The sequence below is a fragment of the Myodes glareolus genome, chromosome 25 (genome assembly GCF_982192425.1).
Source record: "Myodes glareolus chromosome 25, mMyoGla1.1, whole genome shotgun sequence".
Classification (NCBI taxonomy): Eukaryota; Metazoa; Chordata; class Mammalia; order Rodentia; family Cricetidae; genus Myodes; species Myodes glareolus.
The window spans coordinates 22,409,537-22,437,020 of NC_142050.1; the positions used below are offsets into that span (position 1 = coordinate 22,409,537).

At 40.8% G+C, this 27,484-nt stretch overlaps 1 long non-coding RNA gene across 1 annotated transcript; it reads right to left on the reverse strand.

The window, feature by feature from the left end:
- Positions 1-11,653: 11,653 nt before the first annotated feature.
- Positions 11,654-16,037, reverse strand: LOC148117847 (uncharacterized). The gene is made up of 2 exons (XR_015736665.1): positions 15,901-16,037; positions 11,654-13,595 (listed from the first exon to the last, which is right to left on the reverse strand). It is a non-coding gene; the product is annotated as an uncharacterized LOC148117847 (long non-coding RNA).
- Positions 16,038-27,484: the final 11,447 nt, after the last annotated feature.

The window sequence follows — 27,484 nt, forward strand, 5'->3', positions numbered from 1 at the left end:
GGGCATACCAGCTGTGGGAACTGGGCAGGATAGAAACTCCAACAAAGCAGTCCCTCATGTTACAGAATGGTGCCATGTTGCTAACATAGATAAGAATAATGGGTTAACATAAGTTATAAGAGCTTATACGAAGCCTGAGCTAATGGGACAATCAGTTTATATCTTATGGAGACCGCTGTGTGATTTTCTTTGGGGGCTTACCGGCTGTGGGAACAGGGCAGGACTAAAACCCCAACTAGCAGGCCCACATGTTACAATCATGCGACAGATGGTGCCCACGTGGACAACTGCATCCCATGCTACATAATCTCACCCTGGTCAGAATGACTAAGGTAAACAAAATAAATACTGGTATGGATATAGGGAAGGGGGAAGACTTACTACAAGTGGGAGTACAAACTTGTGCAGCCACTACGGAAATCAATGTGGAGGTTCCTCCAAAAAGCTAAAAATAAATGCCCCATCTGATCCATCTATATCACTCATGGGTACTGATACCTGCTCATTCATAGTCATTGCTTCCCTATTCACAATATCCAGGAAAGGGAAACAGTCTGGATGTCTGTGGTAGTGTGAATGAAAATGGCTCCAAAGGCTCCATAGGGACTGGCACTATTGGGAGGTGTGACTTTATTAGAGTAAGTGTGACATTGTTGGAGGAAGTGGATCACTGGGTGTAGGCTTTGAGGTCTCAGAAGCTCTAGCCAGGCTAGTGTGTCTTATTCTCTTCCTGTTGCCTGCATGTTGAAGTTAGCTTGATTAGGGAAATAACCAGGCTAGCTAAAAGATAAAACAAACATATTTTTATTTATTATAAGGGGGAAACTCACGAAACAGAAATGAGAAGTCCAAGCTCAGTTGTGCTGCAAGGGAATCACACAGAGAGAGGGTACCTGGTTGACAAAGATTCCCCATCACCTCCCCCTTTTGTCTAAACAAGAGTGATCCAAACCCAATACAAAATTACAATAGGAACAGATATCAAGTATAAAATCACAACCAGTATAAACAATATTAAGCAAGGAACACATGATAAATATTTTAATAAACGTTCCATTCCAAAGAGTCTCAGTCTTGCATTGGAAATATACTTGGCTGAATTATAAGAGGAAGGTAACTACGACTATCTAATCTTCAACCCCATCGAAGGCCTGAGAAGGGAGATAACATTGCTTGAGTCGAGCAGTATATAATGGAGACAATTGACTACCTGAGCAATCACCCAAAGACTCATTTGCAATATTGAAGCAACCAATTTTGGCTAAGGCCTCACATAGCTGACAGACCATTTTCAGAGACCTTAGGGTACTTGGTGCCAGATGTTCTTTCTGATAATATCACTGGATAGGGCAGCTAGAACTCTGGGTAAGCTATCCTGGAGTTTGCTCCGTACTGATGAGGTTAAATTTTGCCTTTGTACCTTTTGTCGCTGGTCATCAAATTTGATAAATTCCTTAATCTTTTTTAATCTTTTTACCACTGCCTTTTGTAAAGTTTGGATCTCCTGCCTGGTGTTTTGTGCTAATGTCCTCATTGAGGATTTTAAGGTCTGAAGTCTGTCCAGTAAAGATAACGTCTCATCCTTGGACATAATTTTTATAGTATGTATATTACCTTTTTGGAGAGACATTTTATCAGTCAGTCTATCATAACCATTTGACAGAGTCTGATTAATACATTTAACAGTACGAATTCTCTCAGACAATGTCTCAGCAACCTCTGTCATTGACTGGGTTTTGTTTGTCAAATTCTCTAGAGTGCTGAATTTCCCTTTTAGTTGGTCATTATCAGCCTGTAAAGACTGTATCATTTCTAAAAGTGCCTCATTCTTGGCCCTATTATTAAACCATGTTTTTAAGGAGAAAATATGAAGGACAAAGCTAATCCCCAGAATCAAATAGAGGGATGTAGGAGGGAAATCATATAAACCTTGCATAAAATCATACATAGTATAAGTAAAAAAGCTATTGAACTCTTGTATTGTTAAATTATCTATCATTTTGCCCTTTTAAATTATAAATTTATAATTTACATTTTTTATATAATTTATATTTTAAATTATAAATCTTACCTGTGGTTGAGTTTGAGTTGAAGTAGGTGCAATAACCGTTGCTTGCCAGTAGGTGTTACAGTGCAGTTGTAGCCATGTGGCTGGCTTGAACCTGATTTTAGTGTTAAATACTGAAAGATATGCTCAATTATAAACAGTTATTTAAAGTAAATCACAGACTATGTGCTTCATGGAGGTCCCTTACTGGTTAGCATCCACACAAGCACAAAACTCAACTTCATTTTTTGTATATTCTTGAAACAGTGTAAAAAATTCATCTCTAAATTATTTCCCATACTAATATCTAGACTCCATCTATGCTTCATTATCCCATATTAATCTTAACTGTGGTTGGGCTGCTATTCATATTCTTAGTTATTGTGTGGGATCACTTCACTTCTTCCTGTGGCAGAAGCTTTCTTGGTCTTATATTATCTGTATGGTTTTGTTCCTTGTACCACCTCAGAAAGGACCACTGATGCCCTAGATGCCCCACTGTCTCCTATCATGAGATGAACAACATCATTTGAAATATGGTCCTTCTTCAGTGTATGTGGCATTTGAGACCCATATCAACTGGGCCAAATGACCATGAACAGCAGCCTTTAAATCCATAAAACCTTCCCAGGTATTTTGTAACAGTGACAGAATTTATCTAGTGTGTTTGGATGTGACTGTTACCCACTAAGGTTTCTAGCATTGTCGTGGAGCTCTGTAATCTGATAATGTACCCATAAGGACATCTTTTGCATTCATTTTACTAGGCATTATACATATCCTTTGTATTTAGAATCCACACCATGTAGAACTGAAAAAAAAAAAAAACTTTTTAAATGGTTTTCTCCCTTGAGTTTTCTTTTTGTCTTTTCTGTCTGTGAGATTTGGCAGTCAATTCTCAGACTTCCTGCTTCATCGTATTTGCAGCTAGAAACTACGCCTAAGTTTCTTTTTTCCAGTGATGTCTCAATTGTCATCATGTTTGGGCTCAGACTCTATAAATCCATGACTAATATTTGGAGCTAGGAATAAGAACCCCAAAAGTATTAGAAATGAGAAAATTTTAAAAAACTAGGGTCTAGGGAAAGATAGATGAGTGGTTTTGAAATAACATTGTCATAGCACCATTAGTGTCACCTTAACACTTTGAAGAAATTCCAATTGACAATCCCAAACTGGATCTGAATCAGTAATCTCAGAGAGGACTCACTAATCATTGCACAAGAAGGCAGGCTGCTAGGGGTTTTGATGGTGTCCTGCAAGAGGACAATACCCCAGGGCTTGAGTTTATCACCCCTCCCCGAGCTTGTAAAGCATAGAGGTATACAAGGCTGTGTCTGAATCTCATCACTTCTGCGGAACGGGGTCTTCATGATGAAGCGCTGGGATTCTTGTCCGGCTTAAGGCTTAGATATGGTAAAATCTACAGGTCGATTATCTTCTTTATTCACATCTGGCAAAATAGCAGTTATAGCAAGAAATTCATCATTCAGATATTAACAAGCCCAACGATCTTAATAATGTACCTGAACTACTATATGATTATGCTTAATAATTTGTGAAATAAATGAGTTAGTGATCACGAGGGTCATTGTCAGATCAAAGTTCTATGACCAACACCATGGTTTTCAGATTTAGAAAATCAGCAACATTTGAAACATAGCAATGCATGAGAGAACATAAATAGCATTAAATTTTTCATTACTATTATAAGCACCTCGAGGCATGTAAGTGGTCAGGACTTGCCCCTGAGGACCTCCAACTGCCAGTTTTTGACCACAGAAGACTCTAAAGGCCATAAGGGCCAGACCCATACCCTATCAGGTGTCCAAACCCTACAGAGTAAAAAGCCCAAGATCAGGCCACAAAACCCCACAAATCCCAGCTACCCTGGAGAACTCTGCTCCTACCGAACCCTCAATAAATCCTGCCTCTGGCTAGTTCTTTGTTGCTTCTCTCCTGTGCAAAGCACCCTCCTGTGTATTTCCCAAAAAATTTCTTGCGTGAGATTTGTTGCACTGTGTGACTTTGTGGTATACCTTGGCTCGTGACTGATTTTCTTCTGTGAACTGTAACACTTACAATTACAAATACTGTTTTGGCCGTATAAACCGAATATATAAACCCTGCTTTATGCCTGACTCCACTGTTGCATGGGGTAGTAAGAATTATAGCCTACCAAATTTAAATGCCATCTGTTTAAAGGACTTCAGAACAGAAGTGAATGGGTATCTGGTGACTAATATTTCATGAAATTCTTGGTCTAGTGTGTGTTATGCATATTGAGTTCTAGGGTTTTGTGCAGACCTGTGCCCTAACTTCAAGAGAGCCTGAGATTTAAATCTCAATATTAGGGATCTATAGTTTAAGTTAGAAGTCCTTGAGGGAAAGGAAGGATATTCGAAAGAGACCCAACCGTTAGTTAATTTAATTGCGAGCAGATGAAGCTCCAAGATGCTGAATGCCCGAGGAGGCCTTTTTTTCCCCAAAAAAATGGAGTAATATAGAGTAGCAAACACAAATGATACCTGTTTTCCAGTGTATCTGCCTGATGTCCTATGTCATTCATATTTCATGCATAGCATTCAATAATTACTAAATCAGTGAGAACGCGTCAACTCATTGTGGCTGGAATTTAACATTGTTCATTGTTTTTGGTAATTCTTTTAATATATAAAACATGATGACCATTAACATGATTTAGTCCGAGTCAGTGACCATGTTAGAGTAGTTTCCTTATTCTTGTTCAGGACTCGTTTGACTCAGTATCTTTATTTAGAAACAATACATTAGAGTGGGCAGGGACCTTAGCAATTATGTGGTCCGAACTCCTCATTTACCTGTGTCTAAAAATGGCAAAGAGAGAAAAGTGGATGGGCATATGTGGATATCTTTGGTTTGTTGCAGAGCAACAGCTGTTGATTACATATCTCTAAAATGTTCGTTAAAGGCAGCATAATGTAAAGTAACAAATGCAGACAGTAAATCAGACCTGGGTTGAAGACTGGCTCAGTAGTGATCACAATGCTAAATTTCATTGTACCGTGGAGACAAACTCATCTCCTAAGATTCTTGTAAGACATAAAGTTGCAATGAAGTAATAACAGCATCTCTACAAAACCTGGATGGTACTCAGCAACCAAAATCTAAGTCTCCCACAAAAAAGATGTTGTACCATCCAGTTATATACATTTGCACTCTGAGCATATAAACACCTAGGACCTGGAGGCCAGAACAGAGAGCGGAAGTAAAGAAAGCTCCCTTTCTCCTCTTTGATTTGCGGTCTGCCTTTCGATAGTCATAAGTTTGAAATATTAGGATCAGAACTCTGCATCTTAAACCTAGATCACCAAACGCAACTAATTTGTTGATACTTCCTTTCTCTTCCTTCTTTGCTGAGATTTGGAAAGGAATCACACTTAACGCTCAGATCAGAGTCCTTAGAGCAGTGGCTCTCAGCCTTCATAATACTGTGACCCTGTAATACAGTCCTCTGTCATAAACCGTAATGTAAATATCTGTTTTTTCTGATGGTTTTAGGCGATCTCTGGGAAAGGGTCATTGGACCCCCCCACCCCCCGACCCAGGGTTCGCAAGGCACAGCTTGAGAACCGCTGCTTCAGAGGCACACTCGTGTGAAGCCAAGCACACATGATTATTGAATAAATGTTCTTCCGGAAAGATAAGGAAAGAAATGAAAGAAGGTGAACAGTGGCAAGAACAGCAACACCAACGGCATGGTCTTAGATAAATTCTTGGAGCTCTGGCCTGAATCACTCAGCAGAATTGTCTTGAGGTGCGGGGCGCGCATCCTGTCCAGCAGGAATGAACGCCACCAAAAACGAGAATTCCTTCTCTGGTCACATCTTTATTTGGAGCATTCCCTTGATTGAGGAAAATTGGGGGAAGGGAAGATAGAGCAGGGACGAGAGAAAGCTTAGAGAGAGAGGGTTGGGCCCCGAGGCAGCTGCTTTTAAACGGTGGAGCGGCTTGAACGCTGTCCTGATTGGTTAATGCCATTCTGCTGTTCTGAGCATGTGCAAGCAAGGGTGCTCAGCCCCACGTGGCTACCTCCAAACTGCAGGACCACCTGTGCCTCCAGGTGGCTCCCAACATTGAGGCAAGAAGGTCATTATGGAGGAGGAGGAGCAGCGTGGGCGGTGGCTCCCATTAGACACGCTTGTAACAGCCTGGCTGTAAGCAAGAAGCACTCAGAACTTTGACAAGTAGGTGATGTAGTAGGAGGGTAGGTAGGATATATTGATCGGATTGTAAATTGAGAAGTCCCAGAATTTTTATGTAGTATAGATGAATGAATTTAATCCAGACTTTTATCTTAATAGGAGTGAGGCCACATTGAGGCACAAAGAAACTCAGAGATCAGCAAGAGGAGAAAGTCAGTGGGACAGTGAAGCTGGAGGAAGAGCTGTAGTTGCTGAGCAAAAAGTAGATGCGTAGTGGTCTCTGCGGTGGACTCAAGCAGGATGAACAGCACTCAGGCAAGGAAAGAGAAAAGTTTCCTGGCTTCTTTCTTGACCTGGTCCTCCAGTATCCTGCTGGAGCCTCTTAGGGACTTAATCCAACTGGAATCCACCTTACTTACAAGCTGGGAAATGGGCTGTGTAGGGGTCAGACTCAGGGGCAGATGCAATAATGATTGTTAACATAACGGTGCAAGCTGCATTTTGGCCTTCTGAGTTCCCAGTACCTAAACGTCATTCAGAGAGAGTAACATGTGTCCTATCTCCCGACTCATTCCCTTGTGGCTTTTCCAAGTTTCTGTTCATTGCTAGCTTTTAAAATCATGTGCTGACAACAAGATTCCCTACGTGATGTTCCTCATGCATTTCCTAGAACAGATACCTGCTCTTCTGCAATCTTCACGTGCACAATTCCTGACAGCTGCAGCCACCTTTATATTTGGTCACTGTACTTTCTAGTCATTCAATCCCACCTGGGCAATCAACGTGATCTCCCTGGATTTGCGAATCGTGTGCACTGAAGATGATGCTTTATTACCAGATACTAACTATGGTAGGTTGTAATACTGGAACTTGGGGAATATGCCGTGACTATTTTCTGGGCACTAGCATGTACGAGGAAGTGATTTTTAACCCGGAAAGCGCAATGGAATAAACTTACTGGAAGACGTAGAGAGGAACGGCGATTCCAGTAGGAGCCGCCCACAGCTGGACAGTTCCAGGATCCAGTTCCTTAGAAGACCTGCTTTCACTTTCTGCTGCTAATTATGAGAAACACTGTGTAAATACTGAACAGCCTATATAAATCCTCCCTCCTTTGTTTCAGACTTTTCCAGAAGCTTTCCTATCATGTTCTAATAAAAGGATTCATACCGAGACAATGTTTTCAACAAACAATTTAAAAATTAAATTATAGGCCAGCAAGATAGCTGAGTGGATACAGGCATTTCCCACCAAGCCTGTCAGCCTGAGTTCCGTCACTGGGGCCCACCTGGCAGAAGGAGAGAATCCACTCTTGCAAGTTGTCCTTTGACCTCTACTTGCAGGCTGTGACACATACACACCCATACACACACAAAACACACATGCATACATGCACACACACACATGCACATATGCATGCACATATGCACACACACACACACACACACACACACACACACACACACACACAGGCACATACGCACCCCCCCACATGCACAAAGTAAATGTGACAAAGGATTTTTTTTACAGTTAAATTGCACTCTTTTTTTCACAGTTCGCTTTCCCTGTAAGACAGTGAAGAAGGCAGGTGTTTAACGCTGAATCTTCTAGAAACACTCCTAGGCTGAAATGACTCTGCAGTGATGGTAGGCTGAAGAGAACAGCTAGCGTGGCACTAGAACTGACCTGCCATGTTGACCCAGTTCTTATGCAATGATGGCATGGCTATAGTTCTGCATTATAATATTTGACACATATGAAAAGAATGTCACTCTTTCACAATTTCCTGTTTTAGGACAAGCCCGTGCTTACTGTCCATGCACCACAGTCTTACCATGCATGTCTTAAGGGACTATGGACAGACCACTTTAATACGTGGCATTATTCTGCTCTTGCCTCCGCTCCTAAATAGCATTTTGTGATCTTTGGATAAACAGGTGGAATCGTAACTGAACCTATTGTCATAACTATCAGAAGAGCTGCATGTGTTTTCATGCACCTCAAACCACTGGCCCTCTAGAATTGTTTACAAAGTACCCGAGTCTTTGTCTGTTGCTATTTACAGCACTATTCCCCTGGGAATCATCGATTTGATCGAGAACCTAATAAATTTACCAGTTTCTGCTTTACAGGTCATTTCAGCATGATGACTTTTTTTTAAATATATTTATTTATTTTATTATGTATACAATATTCTGTCTGCGTGTATGACTGAAGGCCAGAAGAGGGCACCAGACCTCATTACAGATGGTTGTGAGCCACCATGTGGTTGCTGGGAATTGAACTCAGGACCTTTGGAAGAGCAGGCAATGCTCTTAACCGGTGAGCCATCTCTTCAGCCCCAGCATGATGACATTTTAACAGTGATCTAGGATGATGCCAGGATGATAGATGCTCCAGGAGAGCTAACCTTTGTACTAAAGTGCGCTGACCCAAGTCTCACCGTAACCTTCTGATAAATGCCCCTTTGCCCTAGTTAGCTTGGGCCAGTTTCTGTTGTTTTCAAATAAACTGCCTATGCGGCTCTTTACTACCAGTGGCGGATTGATTTAGAGTTGTGTAATGACTATTCTTGGTTGTCAGCTTGACGACATCTGCAATTAACGAAGCCCGGGTGGCTGGGAACAACACCGAAGGTGGTTAGTTAAATCATATGAAGTGGGAAGACCCACTTTTAATGTGGATGTTTGAGGTGGGAAGACACACCTTTAATCCAGATTTTATGAGGTTGTAAGATCCACCTTAAATCCATGCCACACCTTCTGCTGGCAGCCTAGATAAAGGACGTGGAAGAAGAAAGCTAGCTCTCTCATTGCTTGCTCTCACTGGATGGTCCATCGAGTCACTGGCTTTAGAGCCTGCGTATTCAGGGTTATGGTGTGTACTGAAGACCAGCTGAGACATCCAGCTTTATGGAATGAACATCAACTGTATTATTAGACTTTTAACAAAAAACTTAAAACGTAGCAAGGCAGTTGTTGTGCAGGCCTTTAATTCCAGCGCTCAGGAGGCAGAGGCAGGTGAATCACTGTGAATTCAAGGCCAGCCTGCTATACAACACAGTCCAGGACAGGTTCCAAAGCTACACAGAGAAACCCTGTCTTGAAAAAGAAAACAAAACAAAATAAAATGAAAAGTTAAAAGTTAAAATGACTGTGTTGGCTAGACCATAGCCTGTAAACCATTTCAATAAATTCACTCACTCCTCCCCTTTCCCTCCACTGATTCTTTCTTATAAATGTGTACACACACACACACACACACAGAGAGAGAGAGAGAGAGAGAGAGAGAGAGAGAGAGAGAACTTACAGAATTTTGTGTGTGTGTGTGTGTGTGTGTGTGTGTGTGTATAATTCTAAGAAGTTCTGTTCCTCTAAAGAACCTGGCTAATACAATTCGTTCTCAGCATACTTTATCTTCTGTATCATGATTTCAATAGGACACTACCAGCATAGGACTTCACAATTCTTTGAAATCCCTTGTAATTCTTCAAGTGAATAAAAGAAACGTGAGCATCCAGCTGGTCTGTCTTCTCCATGTTCACTGGGACACACACACACCCTGTTGCTTTAAACCTGCTTTGCTCTACTCCAGATTTTTCTGTATCTTGCTCCATCCAAAGCTTCAAACTTCCGTCCTTTACTTTCTCTCATTAAAAAGAAAGTCCATTGGTTCTTTCTTATAAATGTATTGTATAAGTGTGTTCAAATACCTCTCACATTAAAATAAAACTATTTACTTAAAGTAACTAAGGAACTTAAATAATGAATTTCCTTGACTAGTTATTAACCTGTGTATGTATCTCCACGCATAGACAATTTCTAAAGAGTAATCTATTCCATTGTTCATTTTCCTTTTTTCTTTAATCAAGCAATGTAATCTTATTTACACCACCAATATTCCTTGAACTAAGAGTATTAATGATGACTACAAGACCATTAAAAGTATCTCAGACTTCAGTTATGTGGTATTTATAAATATATCAGTTTCTTCTTTGCCTGCTCTCTACTATCTGTGAATATGATGTCTGTCTCTGATAATCAAATGTTCACTCACTTTGCTTTTTCTGTGGCTTTACATCATATTGTTAACCATGGAGATCAATCTTTTTGCTTTTTTTTTTAATTGACTTTGAATATAAGAGGGCCCAAAAGAGTATTTCATGAGAGGTCGGTTTGTTAATTCCACTTGATGGAACAATGTAAGCAATTACAGCTGAACATGCACTGTGCACCAGACTCTACAGTGGATGCCTTGTTTACATTCTCACTGAATTTAACCTTCCATGGTCTCTACAGGCTTTATTAGTAACATTTTTCCAATAACTTGCACAATGTCAAGAAGAGAGCTGATTCAAATCTGGGTCTGTTTGCAGCAGAACCCACACCCTTTTCAGAAACCTTATTAATGGCTTGATTACCCAATCTTTTCCCGGATATCTCTCCGGAGGAATAAAGTAGCAGCAACAAACTAATAGGTCCCTCAGTATCATCTATGAACATACGAACTAATGCACTTCATCCCAGATCTTCCTTTTCCAGTATGCTATGGCTTGTTGAAAACCAAATACCACCGAGTCTTACAATTTGATTCTTTAAAATCACCTCATCCTCATATTTCTCAAACCATCCTTGTCTTTTAATTACCAGTTACCAAATCATGTCAAACTTATTCACTTTTTGCCAATACTTCTTTTCATTTATTCTTATACCTCAAATCAAACATTGTTGAAAACTTAACTAGAATCCCTGTTTTTGATCTCTGTATACTGCCCCCAACTTCTCTTGCATTTTTAAATCTCTACTTGTAAAGATGACACTGTTATGCCTAGTCCAGAGTCTCAATGTGAGTTTTGAGTAATAGCCAAAGAAATATGCTAAAGAAGAGGGAAGTGTGTGTGTGTGTGTGTGTGTGTGTGTGTGTGTGTGTCTGAGAGAGAGAGACAGAGACAGAGAGAGACAGAGAGATTCTCAGAGGTCTAAAAACTATCCACATTCTTTGGAGCACCTTGTTTCCTTCTGTGATAAATAATCTTGGGTCTTCCAGTGCTAAACACTTGAATCATGGCTGAGATTTCTGCTCCCACACATTTGACTATAAATGTCAAAGTTATTCCCTGAAGACAGATAAGTGACTTCATAATTCTCCTTGCCTCCCTGGATATTTTGTCAGCTACCACTTTCCTCTTTAATCTTTGCTTCCTTTCACTGACTCTCCTGATATGTTAAGGACTGGTCTGGACAAAAATACTTCTCACCAGGGTAAGGGAGTGGGAATTGAATATAAGTAAAAAATATGAGGACATAAAAATAATAAGACAGAAAACATAGAAAGTATCAGGAGGACATTCCAGTGACTGAACTTTTGAAACTCACCCACGTTTATTTTTCTAACACTTTTATACCCAACAAAAAACAGGGGAAAAGGTAACAAAAGATTTTATTAACATGACACACAGTCAATGGCTTTATCACTCTGAGACATCAAATCATTAGCATTCTGTTGTCTAGGTAGCAAAGGTGCTCTAGGTGATGTATGCTGAAGACACCCTTCCCTAGATGACCTCATAGTTACAATAGAAGGAGCGGAAGTTTACTTGCACATCTTGACCACCCATCAGGATGGCATTGAGCCATCTTAACATCAGAAGAGCCAAACAATTCCCTCCTGAGTTAGGATGTGCAACTATGCTTGTTAAATCTCCAAACTCTCTGACTGGCAGACAAGGTGGAAATGGGCCTGCATGCCCCCCCACCACCACCAAAGCCTGTGCTTCTGCAACAGGAAATATAATTTCGTCTGCCTTAGGTGAACACTTCCCTTTCCCCAGACTTACCTGTCTTTGAAACATGCATTCTAATTATGCATGTCCGTGTCTTCGGTGCCTGGGGGGGGGGGGGGGAAGAATCAAAACCGTCACTGGCTGTCTACCTCTGTAAACATAGGATTAAAGGAGAGAAATACTCTGTGTCTCTGAGCCAATATATTATCAATATATCTGCAATAATATGTTTCATGAATAATTATGCTCCTAATGACTACAGTCTGCTAATTAAAGGAGAGAGGATCACCAGGGTTGGGAATGTCCTCGTCAGTAGGTCTAGAGCATTTCTTAATTTTTATTTACTGTATTAAAATCTAAATTTTTTTTATCAAATATGTCAAATCCAAGAACTCATTGGAATTGTCAAACATTTCTTAACATCTTATGGTAAACTCAAGCAGTTACAAACATTAACCAGTCAATACCATAATTCTAGAATGGAAATTAACAATAAATCCACAATTTTTCATATCACAATTCTCTTAAATCCATTCTAATCAAAAGACAAGGAAGGTTTATATGATGGGTGTGAGTCCAGTAGCATTGCTGCTTTTAAGTAATTGTACCAGTCTCTGAGCAGCAACAAAAACTCATAGGCTACCCTCCTTATATTTGAAGAGGGGCTTCACACTTCTTGTAATGAGTCCTTTTTCCCTTGAGGGGAAGGTTTAGGTCTCAGTTCTCAGGTTCTATATTTCAACAGCAGATTGAATACCATACTGTCAAAATGAGTGCCCGTATCCCAAAGAGTAAAACAGTCAAATGTTCAGTCTGCGCTTCTGGTCTGGCTCCAAGGTTAAGACTCACTTTCAAAAATGCTGCAAAATCCCCTGGACGGTTCCCTGAGCAGCTAGTGGCATGAAATGTTGGCGGGTCCCTGGTGCCTGACCCCAGAGTGGCTTGCGGCTGGGGCAGGCGGGCAGGAGACAGAGACATGGATAGACACAACATGTTGAATATTTATTCAGGGGGGATATGGAGGGGAAAAGGAGGAGGTGGGCAGAAAGAGAGACAGAGACAGAGACAGAGACAGAGAGAGACAGAGAGAAGAGGAGAAAGAGAAGGAAAAGCAGGAGAGAAGAGGAGGGCGCGCGTCAGGAGGAGACAGAGAGAGGGGAGAAGCTTGGGGGGGGAGAACCCGTGTGCTCCAAGAGGGGGCAGTAAGTGAGAGATCCAAGATGGTGGAGAGAGGTCAGGGTTTGCCGGAAGTGGGCGTGGCTTGCCCCTTAAAGGGCCTAAAGCATAACACTCACTAGGTCTGGAAGTCTGTGTAGCAAGTCCATTAAGAGACTGGAAATCACAAGTTGTTGCCATGATTTTCTTTCCCTTGTCAGACTCCAACAAGTTCTATCAGGATCATTGGTTCAGGTACCTCTTTCCTCAGCTTGCAACATGGTGGCACGAGGAAATCAGGATTATCAGCGGCTGTAATGTCATCAGGGCTGGTACTCTTCTGTGGGGGCACTAGCAGCTATGATGTCATCAGGGCTAGCACTCCTTTGCTGTATATATAGTCATCTCATCCAGCTTTATTTTCTTCCTATAAAAAAGGCACAAACAAATCCTCGACCCCAAACTGATACAGGGTCAGGTCTTTTTCACAACCCAGTGCAAGGGTTTTTTTACCTTGCCTTAGCAAAGGTCACCTTGGTGCCATATTGCCAAAATCTGTCCAGAGCAGATTGCTCACGGACATGCATAAAAGGTGCATGACTTAAGGCATTATGTGGAGATTCTTAATTCTCCTGCTTTTAGTCTTTTAAATTGTTTCCAAGTAACTATGGACACACTCCATAATTCCTTTTCACCAGTAACAACATATGCAGCTTTTCCATTTGAAGAACCATCTGGACAATTTAGTATAACATCCTTTAAGGGATCTTGTGCTACAACACTAGGAAAAATAAAAAAATATAGTTGTGTGAATTGCAGCAATGATCAGCGGGGAAACGATTATTAATCTGGCCTTTAAACTGACCAAATGCTATTGACCAAGAATCACTATTTTGAAATAATAGGTTAATATGCTGCTTAGTATAAGGCACATTGACCATAGTTGGTTCTCTGTCAAAATATCTCCTACATTCCATCCTGCTCTTCTGTGCTAAGCAAGCTACTGCTTCAAAATAAGGGTTTACCACCTTAACTGGTGACATGGGAAGGTACGGCCATGAAAGTGGACCATTTTGTACTAAATCTGCGATAGGAGTAATTTTTTTGTAGGTAATATACATGCTTACCAAGGCTGGTCATAATTAATATAATGTACCTGCTATTTCTGTATAGCATACTCTGCCTAGGTGAGTACCTGTCTGACAGCTTTTGTAAGCTGCTCACTGGAATTTGGATCATTGCTCCCTTTAACAATTTTACTTAGTGGCTCAAGGTCTTCCATAAAAATATTGTAATTAAAGTTTTAGCCATTGCATGTCTTATTAAAAGTTTGTAAACTATTTTTCTTCTAATCCAAATTACATGCCTGTCTAGCTGACAAGAAAATGGAAAAAGGAAAGCATATTTAACAAATGGTGGTAATGTAATTGGACATCAACATGTAGAAGAATGGAAATAGGTTCATAGTTATTGCCATGCACAAAACTCAAGTCCAAATGGATCAAAGACCTCAACATAAAACCAACCACATTGAACCTCATAGAAAAGAAAGTGAAAAGTATACTTGAACGCATTGGCACATTCTTAAACCAGTAAGAATGGCCAAGATAAAAACACTTTTGACAACTTATGCTGGAGAGGATGTGGGGTAAAGGGAAATTCTTCCTTTGCTGGTGGGAGTGCAAAATGGTATGACCACTTTGAGTACCAGTATGGCAATTTCTCAGAAAATTAGGCAACAACCTACCTCAAGACTCAGCAATATCATTTTTGGGTATATACACAAAGGATGCTCAATCATACCACAAGGACATATGCTCCACTACATTCATAGCAGCATTATCTGTCATAGCCAGAATCTAGAAACAACCTAAATGCTCCTGTTTTACACAGATGATAAATGAGCTGAGAAAGAAATCAGAGAAACATCACCCTTCACAATAGCCAGAGATACCATAAAATATCTTGGAGTAACTCTAAACAAACAAATGGAAGACCTATATGACAAGAACTTTAAATCTTTGAAGAAAGATATTAAAGAAGGCACCAGAAAATGGAAAGATCTCCCATGCCCTTGGATAGGTAGAATTAAGATAGTAAAAATGTGAAGGGTGATGTTTCTCTGATACCATATTGCACCTTTTTTTTTCAAGCCTGCATATATTTTTAACACACTGTAAACCATTTAGAGGTTTTTTTTTTACTCTTTGAATCTCTCTTTACTGTATATCTCTCTTTTTCTGACCACATGGGTCTTTAATTTGCTAAGGAATAAGGAGCAGACAACATTCAAAAGCTCTTAAAGCGTTTCAAGGTCCTTGCCAGGAAGCAAGCTGCAACATTGTTTCCATAGTCTGGACTGCCTGCTTGAAAGAGTCAGAGTTTTCCCTGGCCGGACTGCCCAGAAAGCTGGCATTTTAAAACAGCGCAGCTTTTTTCCTGCTACGGCTGAAAACTGAAATGCTTTAGTCTAGTCTTTCCCAAGCTTTCTCAGGCTTTTTGTGGATGCAGTTATCCACATGTGAGCCATTCTGTAACATGAGTGGGGCCTGTTTGTTTGTGTTTTTCTGTTTCGCCCAGTACCCCAGCTGTTTAGTCCCAGAGAAAAATCACACTGAGATCTCTATAAGTTATAAAGTTGATTGGCCCATTAGGTCAGGCTTCTTACTGGCTAACTCTCACATCTTGATTAACCCATTTTTCTGATCTATGTTAGCCATGTGGTGCAGTACCTTTTTCAGTGGGGCAGCTCACATCCTGCTGCTTCAGTGATCTGGGCAGGAGTGGGAGGAATCAACTTCCTCCTCCCCAGAATTCTCCTGCAATCCTTGCATCATTTCCACTTCCTGTCTGGTTTTCCCACCTACTCCTCCTGCCTGGCCAATCATGGCGACGAGGATGTTTGTACCAGCCTGTTGATAGGGCAGAACTTAGGTGGACAGGGAAGATGAAAATGAATGCTGGGAGGAAGAAGGGTGGAGTCAGAGACACCATGGAGCTGCTGCAGCAACCCCAGATAGACATGCTAAAACTTTGCTGGTAGGCCACGACTTCGTGGTAATGCACAGATTAATGGGGATGGGTTAAATTAAGTTGTAAGAGTTAGCCAAAAAGAAGTTAGAGCTAATGGGCCAAGCAGTGATTTAATTAATACAGTTTCTGTGTGGTTATTTTGGGGCTAAGCTAGCTGGAACAAGTGGTCTCCTTGCAACAGATTGGCACCCACGTGGCCAGCTAAATCCACTTAAAACCTGAGAGAGTTTAAAAGAGAATTCTAGACACAAAAATACAGAGTTTAACATAGCTTCTTGCTGTTTGCTGGCAGCTTGCTGCAGCTCCTTTAAGAGAGGTTTTCTTGACTTAGCATCAACTGCAGTAAAAAAGTCACACAGTTTTAAAATGCAGCTTCGTGGGCCAGGCTGCCAGTGTGAACTCTGGCCTTGGAGCATTTAAATTGCATTTGTGGGCTCTGGTGTTTTTGTGCCCACTTGGGGTCAGTAGGAAAATAACTGAAACCATGCCCACGGCCCAGTGCTCCCCTGAAGCTGGTAGAGGGGACCAGGTAGTCAAAGCACCAGTGGCTTTTCTTCCATTAAGCAGCAGCAGTGGGATTAGGTCTACTAGGCATGCACAGGCAGGAGAGCATGGCAGATTCCTGCCACCATACACAGAGATGTTTCCAGATCATGCACTGTGTTGCATGGCACATTTAGCTTTTATTCAGAAAAAAGAGTTTTATATACTGCATGGTGCTACCCAGAGTTTAGGTGGTGAGGATGGCTCCCACTGGGCAGTCCTAAAGCCGGAAGTGAACTACCAACACCATATTTAAAGCCTGAGAGAGGCAGAGCCAGCACCCCCCGGGGCCACTGAGAACAAGCTACTTAGTATTTTAAGAAAGTCTTCTGATCAGAAAATAATTACAGATAAACAATAAAAACAAATTCAGATGGAAAAGAACTCTAAATGGGTCACAGTGTTGGATAAATGTATGTAGGTTTGGAAGAGAGAAGAAAAAGAATATAGAGAGTCATAAAGTCAATGCTTAAAAAAGGGTAAAGTCTTTAAAGAGACTGAGTACAGATAGCCATAGATTAAAAGGAGTAAAAGAAAAATAAGTCATGTAATAATGGAAAATTCACAGAGAGTCTGGATTATGTATATTCTTGTGTTAGCTTTGAATTTTATTGCTGTGAAGGAGCTAAGTTCAGAGAGACATTTCATTGTATGGGCCGCTAAGCTAAACTAGCATGTATATTATAAAGGTATCTGGACTTCAGAATTTGGGTCTAAGTATATGGTGCTTTGGAAAAGAGGTTCTTCTTTTGTTTTTACAGAAGATGAGAACCTGTGGATTGCTTCTAGATCAATATGGTTTGATAGACCATGTCCCCCTGAAAGGTCGCCTTGAACACCCTCGAAAAATTACTTCACCCAATTGGTGACTAAGATGAACCTAGCACACAGGATATATCATGAACGACTTGAATAACAGTGCCCCCAATCATCAGGAAGCAGTATGGACAAATCTATGCCCATATTCCCAAATATTGTCTATAAATGTTTGTTTACATTTAAAGGGGGATATACTATAGAAATGAATAATTTTCATTCGTATGGATCTTGGTTTATTGATACAAATTGAAGGTCAATTTTGTTATATATATATATTCCTGCTCTTGATTAAGGTATTATAATTGTGTAGCTCATTTAAAAATATAATGTATAATTAAAAATATAGGTTAATAGATAGTCATCTAAATAATAGTCAAGATTGTAGTCATGTTTGTTAGGTTTTCTAGATATATTAGAGATATATTTCAGTTAGTTAGGTATTCTTCAAATCTTTCAGAGACCTTCAGAATATGGCATTTAAAATGTTTTAAGAATCTAGGACTTATGACAATGAGACACATCTGTTCCTGGCAGCACCAAACTACTTCAAGAAGAAGATGAAAGAGGCTCCTTATGGATTTAGTGAGCCATTTGGGCAAGAAACTGCTCTTGCCTGGACTGTTGAATAAATTGGACATGTAGAACCTGCAAAGAAATGAATGCTGAACTTGCCTAAAGGTGAGATGTTGAAAGACCCCCAGAGTGTGTCTTTAACACTTGGAGACCCTCGCCCAAGAACCAAGTCTGAGCCACTGGATGCAAGGGCAAGAGGCAATTTTTATTGTTCACACAGGGCCTGTGGGTGCTACAGTCATGTGGAGGACTGAGCGCCCCGGGCTGGGTTTGGGGCAGATTATATGGGGTTGGGGTAGGCAGAAGCAGGCATACAGAAGCAGATGCATGGTTACAGGGGTCTCATTGGTCAATTTTAATGAGGCCATGAGGTCATGCCTGAGACAGGGTGTTGGCTCTCTGCTGGGTGCATGGCAGCTTGGGGACTTTCTCATGCAGGTGGCAAAACTCCTGATGTCTAACCACAGGCATCCTGTTATGCAGACTTGACAATATCATCTGTGACCTTATTATGAGCCCTAGTTCTTAGTTTAAGCCTTGCTATAATATGGCATTACAGCAGCTAAGCCAGGCGGGGTCTTTCAATGTTCCTTCGGGGTTCCTGCTTCGTAAAAGAGTATGAGACATTCTACAGGATACAGAAGAAAGTGACTGCAAACTGCCAATATAGGCAGACCTGTCTTTGAAATTTCCTGCTTCATGGAAAACTCTGCCGGATACTGTGGGCCTGTAGGCTGAAGATGGATGCCCCAACTGTACAGAAGAACTTTGGGTGACTGTCCAGGCAGTGAGATGTCTCTGTCATTTCTAGAGTTTTGGAAGTTGCTTACAATGCACTTCCTGCTTATTTAGGTAATATTATATCCATCTTTAATGGAGTTGAAGAAAAGATAGATAGTTATGGTTTTTGTTTTCCTTAGTTATGATAAAAGAGAAAATAGAAATATTGTAACTGTAATTCTTGCTTGATATCTGTTTTGTTATATGTAATTTTATTATGTCAAAGCCTTCTTTTTTGTTTAAACAGAAAAGGGGAAATGGTGTGGGAGGTCTTTCTGTCTGTGTGTTGCTTTTCTTGGTTAATGAATAAAGAAACTGCCTTGGCCTGTTGATAGGGCAGAACTTAGGTGGGAGGGAAGAGGAAAATGAATGCCGGGAGGAAGAGGGGTGGAGTCAGAGACACCATGGAGCTGCTGCTCCTGGAGATACACATGCTAAATCTTTGCTGGTAGGCCACAACTTCATGGTAAGGCACAGATTAATGGAGATGAATTAAATTAAGTTGTAAGTGTTAGCCAATAGGAAGTTAGAGCTAATGGGCCAAGCAGTCATTTAATTAATACAGTTTCTGTGTGGTTATTTTGAGGCTAAGCTAGCCAGTGGCTGGGATGACCAAGCGGCTCTCCTCCTACAGTTGCCAATTTTTCTTGGAAAAGTAAATTGACTTCTAGAAAATTTTGATTTTAATTTATGGATTAATGAAAGAATTAATTGTTACTCTGTGGATAATGAAAGATGGCAACTAAAGAGCTGATTTTTTTTATGTATTTTATTTTTTATGTAAGTTGAGGCAGGTAGGGAAGAGGGGGCCATGTCGGTATAAAAGTAAGGAGAAAAATTGACAATAGAGAGGTTTCTGTAGTCAATAAAGGTTTCTGTAGTCAAGGATTTAAAATGAAATCACACATCACACAGAAAATTCCTCACTTCTCACAGCACCATGTATGTGTCGATTTGATGGGAAATGCAGGGAGAAAGGGACTTAGGGTCTGCCTTTCTAGTATGTACCCTTTAACTCCCTTCTCAGTTTTCACAAATTTCTCAGAAATATTGTCTGCTAACAAAATGATTTAGCTGTTCAAAATTAAAACAATGAAAGGTGAATGCTAGTTAAGTAATAGAAAATATGTTTTTTTTTTTGATATTTCATTTGTCAGAAGCTTGGAACCACAAACTGCTTTTGTGATCAACCTTTCTACCGTCAACATTTTTCCCACAATTTTGCAACCCCAACAGTTCAGGCCTCCCCTTGATACCACAATCTGTTTTGTATTTAAAAGTAGCAAACAATGCTCTCCTTCTGCTTCCTGAATAGGGCAAACATTCTTCCAAGGGCATGGATTCTCTAGATGTGTCCATTCTAAGACATCCTGTCACTCTTTGATGCTGCTTAGGTTTTATTTGCTGTTGATCTTCCTTAAGCTGTTTTAATTTCCTTTCCAAGATATTTCATACAAGGCCAGCTGCTGGCCGTTCCCTTCCTTGCCTCTTGCTGAGGTTCCATTATAAAACTTATTCTTTTGTAACAACTAGATGATATTTTCACTCTTTCCAGTGGCCCCTATAATTCCTAGTTGAAAAGATCTCCTGCACCCAGCTTCCTAAAAATTTGTGTTCTGTTCTGAAGGACACTATGTTTGTATCATACCTGGCAGGAAGGACTCCTGACCATACTTCCTACAGAACTCTTTGAGCTGTCAAAAAAGCCCTTTTCTTAGCTTCAGTAAGAGCTGTCTTTTGTTCTTTTGATTTCCAAAGCACGTGAGTCTGTCCTCAACTACCAATATAGAATACCAGCCTTCCAAAAACCCACCAAACAGCAAAACCCCTTATTACACCCTCGTTTAGTTTCTTTCGAAACCCAGTAAGAGATGAAGCCTTTACAAAAGTTTTGAATTGAAGTGCTTTCCCCTGGATTCCCTAGGTAGCCTAAGTTTTTTGTTTTTCCTTGAATTGCATCCCAGTAAGGCTGCATGGCTGTACCACATTAATTTATATCTCTTACAGAACTAAATGCACTAAGGTATAGTTTAAACATTCTGGACTTTAATGGATGACTGCTGTAAGAAAAAAAAATCAGAAATTCAACTTTATATAGGTTATTTTTATATTTTTATAATGCCACTGTGAGGATATTCTAGAGTAATGTAAGTTAACAGTCTCTCTGTAAAAATACAAAATAAGATACTTGTTTTGAAATTTAGTTGTGGGAAGTGAACAGGCCTTCCAGAAGCATTAAATGATTTTTCTTTTCTTTCAGTATCTCTCCCCTATTTCCTGTCCTATTACTGTCTGCTAAGATGCCAACAACAAAGTCTGATGCTCAGTACACTTTGAAAATTTTGATCACTTTTATAATCTAAGTACTGCTAGTGTAGCTTAAAAATAAAAGAAGGAAAACCTAGCCTATTGGTTCCTATACCTGACTGGCAGTATTTCTCTATGTAGCTTGGATTCATGAGCAGGATCTCCCCATGTGCTAACTCTAAATAGCTACTGGATTTATGATTATCCATCTAGAATTATTTCACGAAAAACAAAGGGACAAGATGACAAACATAAACACCAAGAAAAACTCTCCTCGAGGGTTGAAGAGATAGCTTACTGGTTAGGAGCACTTGCTGTTCTTACATAGGATCTAAGTTCAGTTCCCAGAACCAAATCAGCTTTAGAGGACCAATGCCAACTTCTGGCTTCAATGGGTACCCACATGCATGTGCGCGTGTGTGTGTGCGCACATGCATGTGCGCACACACACACACATCTTTTTTTACACACATAAATCTTTTTTTTTGCACACACACAAATCTTTTTTTTCCACACACAAATCTTGAAGAAACAAAGAAAAATACACTTCCTTTCTACTTATAGAACAAGAGTCTGAACTCAGGTTTTCGATGCCTGTAACATGTACATCCTGGATACTGACCTAGTCACTGTCACATGAAACTTGCAATGTTTTCATAGATAAAACTTAGGTCATGCATCTTGGGAGCTTGGGTAGCTCTCCCAAACCACACACATTGTTTTTCTGGTAAGAATGACCACTTTAATGGAAACCAATGAAAGCAAAGGTTGGCAAGAATGCACACTACACACATTTACGAAGCAGAAGATAGTTTCCTGAAATCAGGCTGTGATTACCAGCAGTCAGGGAAATGCACACTGCCGGATAAAATGTCATGTGTGCATCATAAGATAGGGATGTCAGATAAAGAAGAAGAAAGCAGGGCACTCAGCATGAATTTCAAATAGACAAGGACATAATTGTTAGTATTAAGCATGTCCCCTTCTGTGTTTGGGGAGTTTGTACTAAAAAACAATTTTCTATTGATCTGGAATGAAATGGATATTGTATATTTTACCTGGCAGCCCCAACACCAAGTAAATTCAGTAAACAAATTAGAGTAGGCAATTTTAGGTCAAGCAGCCACCTAGTCCATATAGAATTGTGAGTGATGCAAATATTGTATACATCATTGTAGCAATAATAAATGTTAGGTTTATGATTAAAATCACCGTTATCAAAACCAGCAAGTTTCAACTCGATAATTTAAGCTTGTGTCCTCATGTTCTTTTCATGGATTTAGTAGATTACATTTAAGTCTCTCTGTTTTCTAGCTCTTAGTTTGTCCATCTGGTGAAAACCTATCTTGTGAGCACTGGTGAGCATGTGACATCCGGTAGCCATTTGGCTGCCTCTCCTGGGCAATGGCCACTGCAAGGCTGCCTCGATTCCTACCAGGAGCAAGCACCTTGGGATGTTACTAAGAGTCTCAGGGTGTATCTTGCTCATATCACCCGACAGACTTGTGTAAGACAGACAGATTCATCAGTGCGTACCTGCACCGCCCTGATCTTACTAGGAACACTCACTTGCCATTGGAAGAACTACACCCTCTGTTGCTTGTAGTCTGGGTGAGAAACGTTTATACAGGGGTACTTCTCTTTTAAACAGGTGGGCGTGCGACTCCAGCCAAGCAGACACTTTTCCATGAAATTGGAGTTTTACAGGGAGACATTAGTTCAACCCCAAAGGAGAAACTGCTTTATTCCCAGTGGTGGTTTCTGGGGATAGCTGTCTAAAACTCCATGTGGTTATGAAACCAAGCAAACAAAGGTACCCTCATTTCTATTCTAAGATTTGTGTAAACTTTCCAATTTTTCTATGACTTTTCTTTTTATATACTAGAGGGTTTTTTTGAGACTCACAAGCCTTTCTAAGTATATGCCATATCATTTTGACATTTTAAATTATATATCAGCATATAAATCCAACATAACAATCAAGCAATGCTACAGTAGAATTGCTATGACATAGTCACAATGAGGACACACAATGAAGTTTTAAATCTATGTTTGTTTAGTCTATTCTTTTCCCTTAAGAAGAACTGTGGGGTCGGGGAAGACTATAAGCCTTTGTAACCCATCTCACTGAATCAAGTGTTTACTATGTTTAAAATACAGTGTAAGGATCTTGGGCATATATAATGATTGAGAATATGGTTTTGGATTTTAAAAAGTTAACACAGCAGGTTGTATTCCACAGAAAGTCAGTTCTGGGGTGGGGTTTCATGATTAGGCCATCATAGAAGAACGGCCGTAAAAATCTCTACTATGGAAGAGAGGGAAGTGGAACAGGAGGAGGTTGAAGTCAGGCTTGAGTAATGAAACAGATCCAACAGTAATTTTGGTCCATCCCAGGAAATCTCTGGAGTCATGATGTCCTTCAGTGCACTCTCAAGATGGCAGTCCTCATTGGTGCCAGCAGCCCAGAGGGGCATGGCCTTGATCAAAGAGGCTATCCGCAAGCAGAGGAATCCTGAAGGAGCTGGCAACTGGAAGTTGTTTGCCAATGGTCCTTCAATCATCTGGAACAAAGAGGAGCTGGGTGATGGATCCTTGTGTCCACTGCAGCTGATCATCTAGCACGAGGTGTTCTGTGGTGCAAACAGCTGACTGCACTACGGTTTATAAAGGTCCTTCTGCAGAGAAGCTCATTGCAAGAATAGCTGCCTCAGATTCATATAGGAAAGAAGTCTGGAAACAAATGCAATACTTACGTAGTGTGCTTTTATTTCTTTAATCAACATAGTTATTGAAGAGACAGGACTTTGCTGTTTGTATGTATAGTGCTGGGTGGCTGAGGGAGGGGGATCCAGACTATGCTACATAGGGAGACTCTGTCTTAAAACAACATAACAAAGTATTTTTGTTGTTTTTGTTTTTGAGAAGGATTTCTCTGTGTAGCTCTGGCTGTCCTGGAACTTGTTCTGTAGACCAGGTTGGCCTTGAACTCACAGAGATCTGCCTGGCCTCTGCCTCCTGAGTGCTGGGATTAAAGGTGTGTACCACTGCAGCCCGACTTGGTGCGGGAGAATTATCTGTATTCTGTCAATCATATTTTAATAAAGCACTGATTGGCCAGGCAGGCAGTATAGGCGGGAAAGCCAGACAGGAAGTAGGGGTGGAGCAAAGAGACTGGGAGTATTCTGGGAAGCAGGAAGTTTCCACTCCTGCGCAGACCACCGAAGAGGCAGCATGTAACTTGCCCAGCTGAGAAAGGTACGGAGCCATGTGGCTAATGTAGATAAGGATAATGGGGTAACATAAGTTATAAGAGTTAACAAGAAGCCTGACCTAATGGGCCAATCAGTTTATAACCTTATGGAGTCCTGTGTGTGATTTCTCTTTGGGATTTGCAAGCTGTGGGGTACCGGGCGGGACGAAAACCCCAACAAGTCGGCCCTCATGCTACACCGACTGACTGCAAGTCTTTTTCTTAAAAAATAAAGAAGTATGATCACATAATGCAAAACAAAGACCAATTGTTTGAACTGCATAAATATGACATTTATTTTTATTTGTTTATTTAAAAAAACCCAATACATCCTCCTCACCAGTCTCATTTTACCACAGGCAAGAGAAAAATTTGTCATCAGCAGTTTGTGGGCTGGCATTTTCAAATCACCACCACAGAGGTGTATTTCAACAAACAAATAAATCATTCTTGGCCACAGAGTGAGTTCAATACCAGCCTGGCCTGCATGAAACTAAACCAAGCAAAGCAACCCACAAAAGGCTTTTTAGGAGTGATGGCGCCGAGGCCAGCCAGTCTGGGAAGGGAGGGGACACAGTGAGTCAGAGGTTTCTGGGTGAGGGAGGGATGTAGGTAAGGCACAGGGAGTGAGGTGAGCAGGATGGAATGGCACAGAGAAGTGTAGCAACCCTGCTCAGGAGGAACCGAAATCGTGACAAGGTGACTAATGACTGATTGAGATTGAACAGTTGAGTTCAGTGGGTTCAAGTAATCCAGCCCACAGTTGGGTAGAAGCAGAGACTTTTGAGCAAACACCATTACACAGTCATGCCAATGAAAGCGGTCAGTCGTTCAGGAAACAGGTCCACATTCACCCATCTGGTTAGCAAACATTTGCTTCAGACCTGCTGTGTGTGCCTTTCTGCTAGGCAGTGGTAAGCGGAGGGTGACCAGCAGCTTCCCTCTCAAAACCAGCCCTTGCTCTGACTCTGTGCTCAATTGCTCCCTTGCCTGGACCTCAGTGACTACATCCTACTCACACTGCCTCTTCTTCCTCGTGAGGCTTTATCGTCGTCACCACAACCTGGATCAGGTGCCTAACTTTTGTTATTGAAATAATGCAGCTGTTAAGCAATGGACCTTTCCTGTTCCTCTGAATCATACTCAATTCTGCAGTCAGAGGAACTCTCTGAGATGCCAGTCAGATTGTATCACAGAGACTTGTTATCTTCCATCCCCTTCATGAGGATTGACATTCCTCAATGCATTTCCCAATTAGCCTCATACACACATCACTGTCTTCTTCCACCCACAAACTCTTCAGTTCGTTGAACAAGATTTCTTTTCGTTTTGAGTCTTCAGAGGCTTTTGCCTCTGACTCTTCACCCCAGCGTTGCTGGTCTTCCCTCTTCACCCTTTTGTCTAGCTGACTCCAATTCCTATTTAATGTCTTGTCTGAGGTATCCTTGCATCTGAGAAGCTTTCTCTGGGTTAGATTTCTCTTCTCCTGCACTTCTGCAGTGGACAGATTCGAAAGGGTGCCTCTTATTGGTTCCCGTGTCCCTCCATAAGCAATTTACCCTGAGGCTAGCTTCCTTCTTGGTACATTGTGGTGCTAAGCAAGCACCTGAAAAGTGTAATTGCAGAATGAGAGACCAATGCGTCAACTAATTTAAGAAAGAACTGGCATAAAGCTGGGTGCATACCTGCAATCACAATATCTGGGAAATAGAGGCACAATGAACCGGAAGTCAAGGTGGTCTTCGGTCACATAATGGTTGGCTCACAGCAATCCCTGTCTCAAAGTACCCTCTCCCCTGCAAATAGACACACAAAAATGAAGCTATTATAGCCCTTTCAAAATGCCACAAAAGACCATGTTCTTACTATATTTCAGAAGTAAATATACAAAGCAATCAATGGTTTTGTTTTTATTCCTCATTCACATCTACAACAATGCAAAACATGCCAGGCTTTTTCTGTGCCACGTGTCAAATGCTGAGTGCAACCTATCTGTGGCAAAGTCTTAAGTTTAGCTTCTTTTATTCAAATCTCTGGATTTTGTTTGGTGTTTTTTTTCTCTTCGTTAAATGAAAAACCAAAACAACCCCATACCTTAAAAAATAGTTCCAGTACAGTTGTGTAAATTAGCAAACTTTGCAAACAACTTTTATCGTGGTAGAACAGAGTTGGCAGACCGCCTGCTGTACAGAATCAGAACAAATGCAACTCAGGGCTGGTCAGGCCACCACATCTGTTTGGAAAATGAAGGAAATTGAGTTGGAAGCAATTTCCCAGGCATATCCAGTACTCATTAGCCCATAACACATTTTCACAGGTATCAATTTAGAACTTTTCAATTTTTATAAGTTTCAAGAAAATTGCTCTACAAAGTAAGATACAATCCACATGTCTCTGCATTCTTTGTTTTATCTCAACTTGAGTATATTCCCCTACTCATCTTATTTAGTTTGTTATTTGACAAATTCAAACATGCATGCAATGGATTTTGGTTAGTCCTCTACCTATACATCTTCCTCCCATCACAATTCCTACCAGTCCCTTTACAACCCATCTAGTTTACCCAGGGACATCTGTGTGACTACGGGACTGGAACTATCCTCTGCAGACTGATGAGGCCACCAGTGGTCACACTACTGAAAATCATACTTCCCTGTCTCTATGAATCTATCAGCAGAAATAGCTCAGCGTAAGTGCTGGGACCCTTGAGCTCCTCCTCCGTCTATTCCTGACTATTAACTGACCCACTCTTGCTCAGATCCAGTGCAGGTATCTGTAGCTGCTGGGTTTGTGATTCCAGAAGAAACTATTTCACATCCTTTCTCCCTGTCCTCTGGGTCTAACATTCTTTCTTGCGCTTCTTCTACAGTGCTTCTTGAACCTTAGAGGGAGTAGTATAAAGGTCTTGCTTAGGGCAGAACATCAACACTTATCCCCAGCACCCTTCTACAGCCCTGAGCCTCTGCGTTCATCACTATTCCCTGGAAAGAAAGGCTTCCTTGATTAAG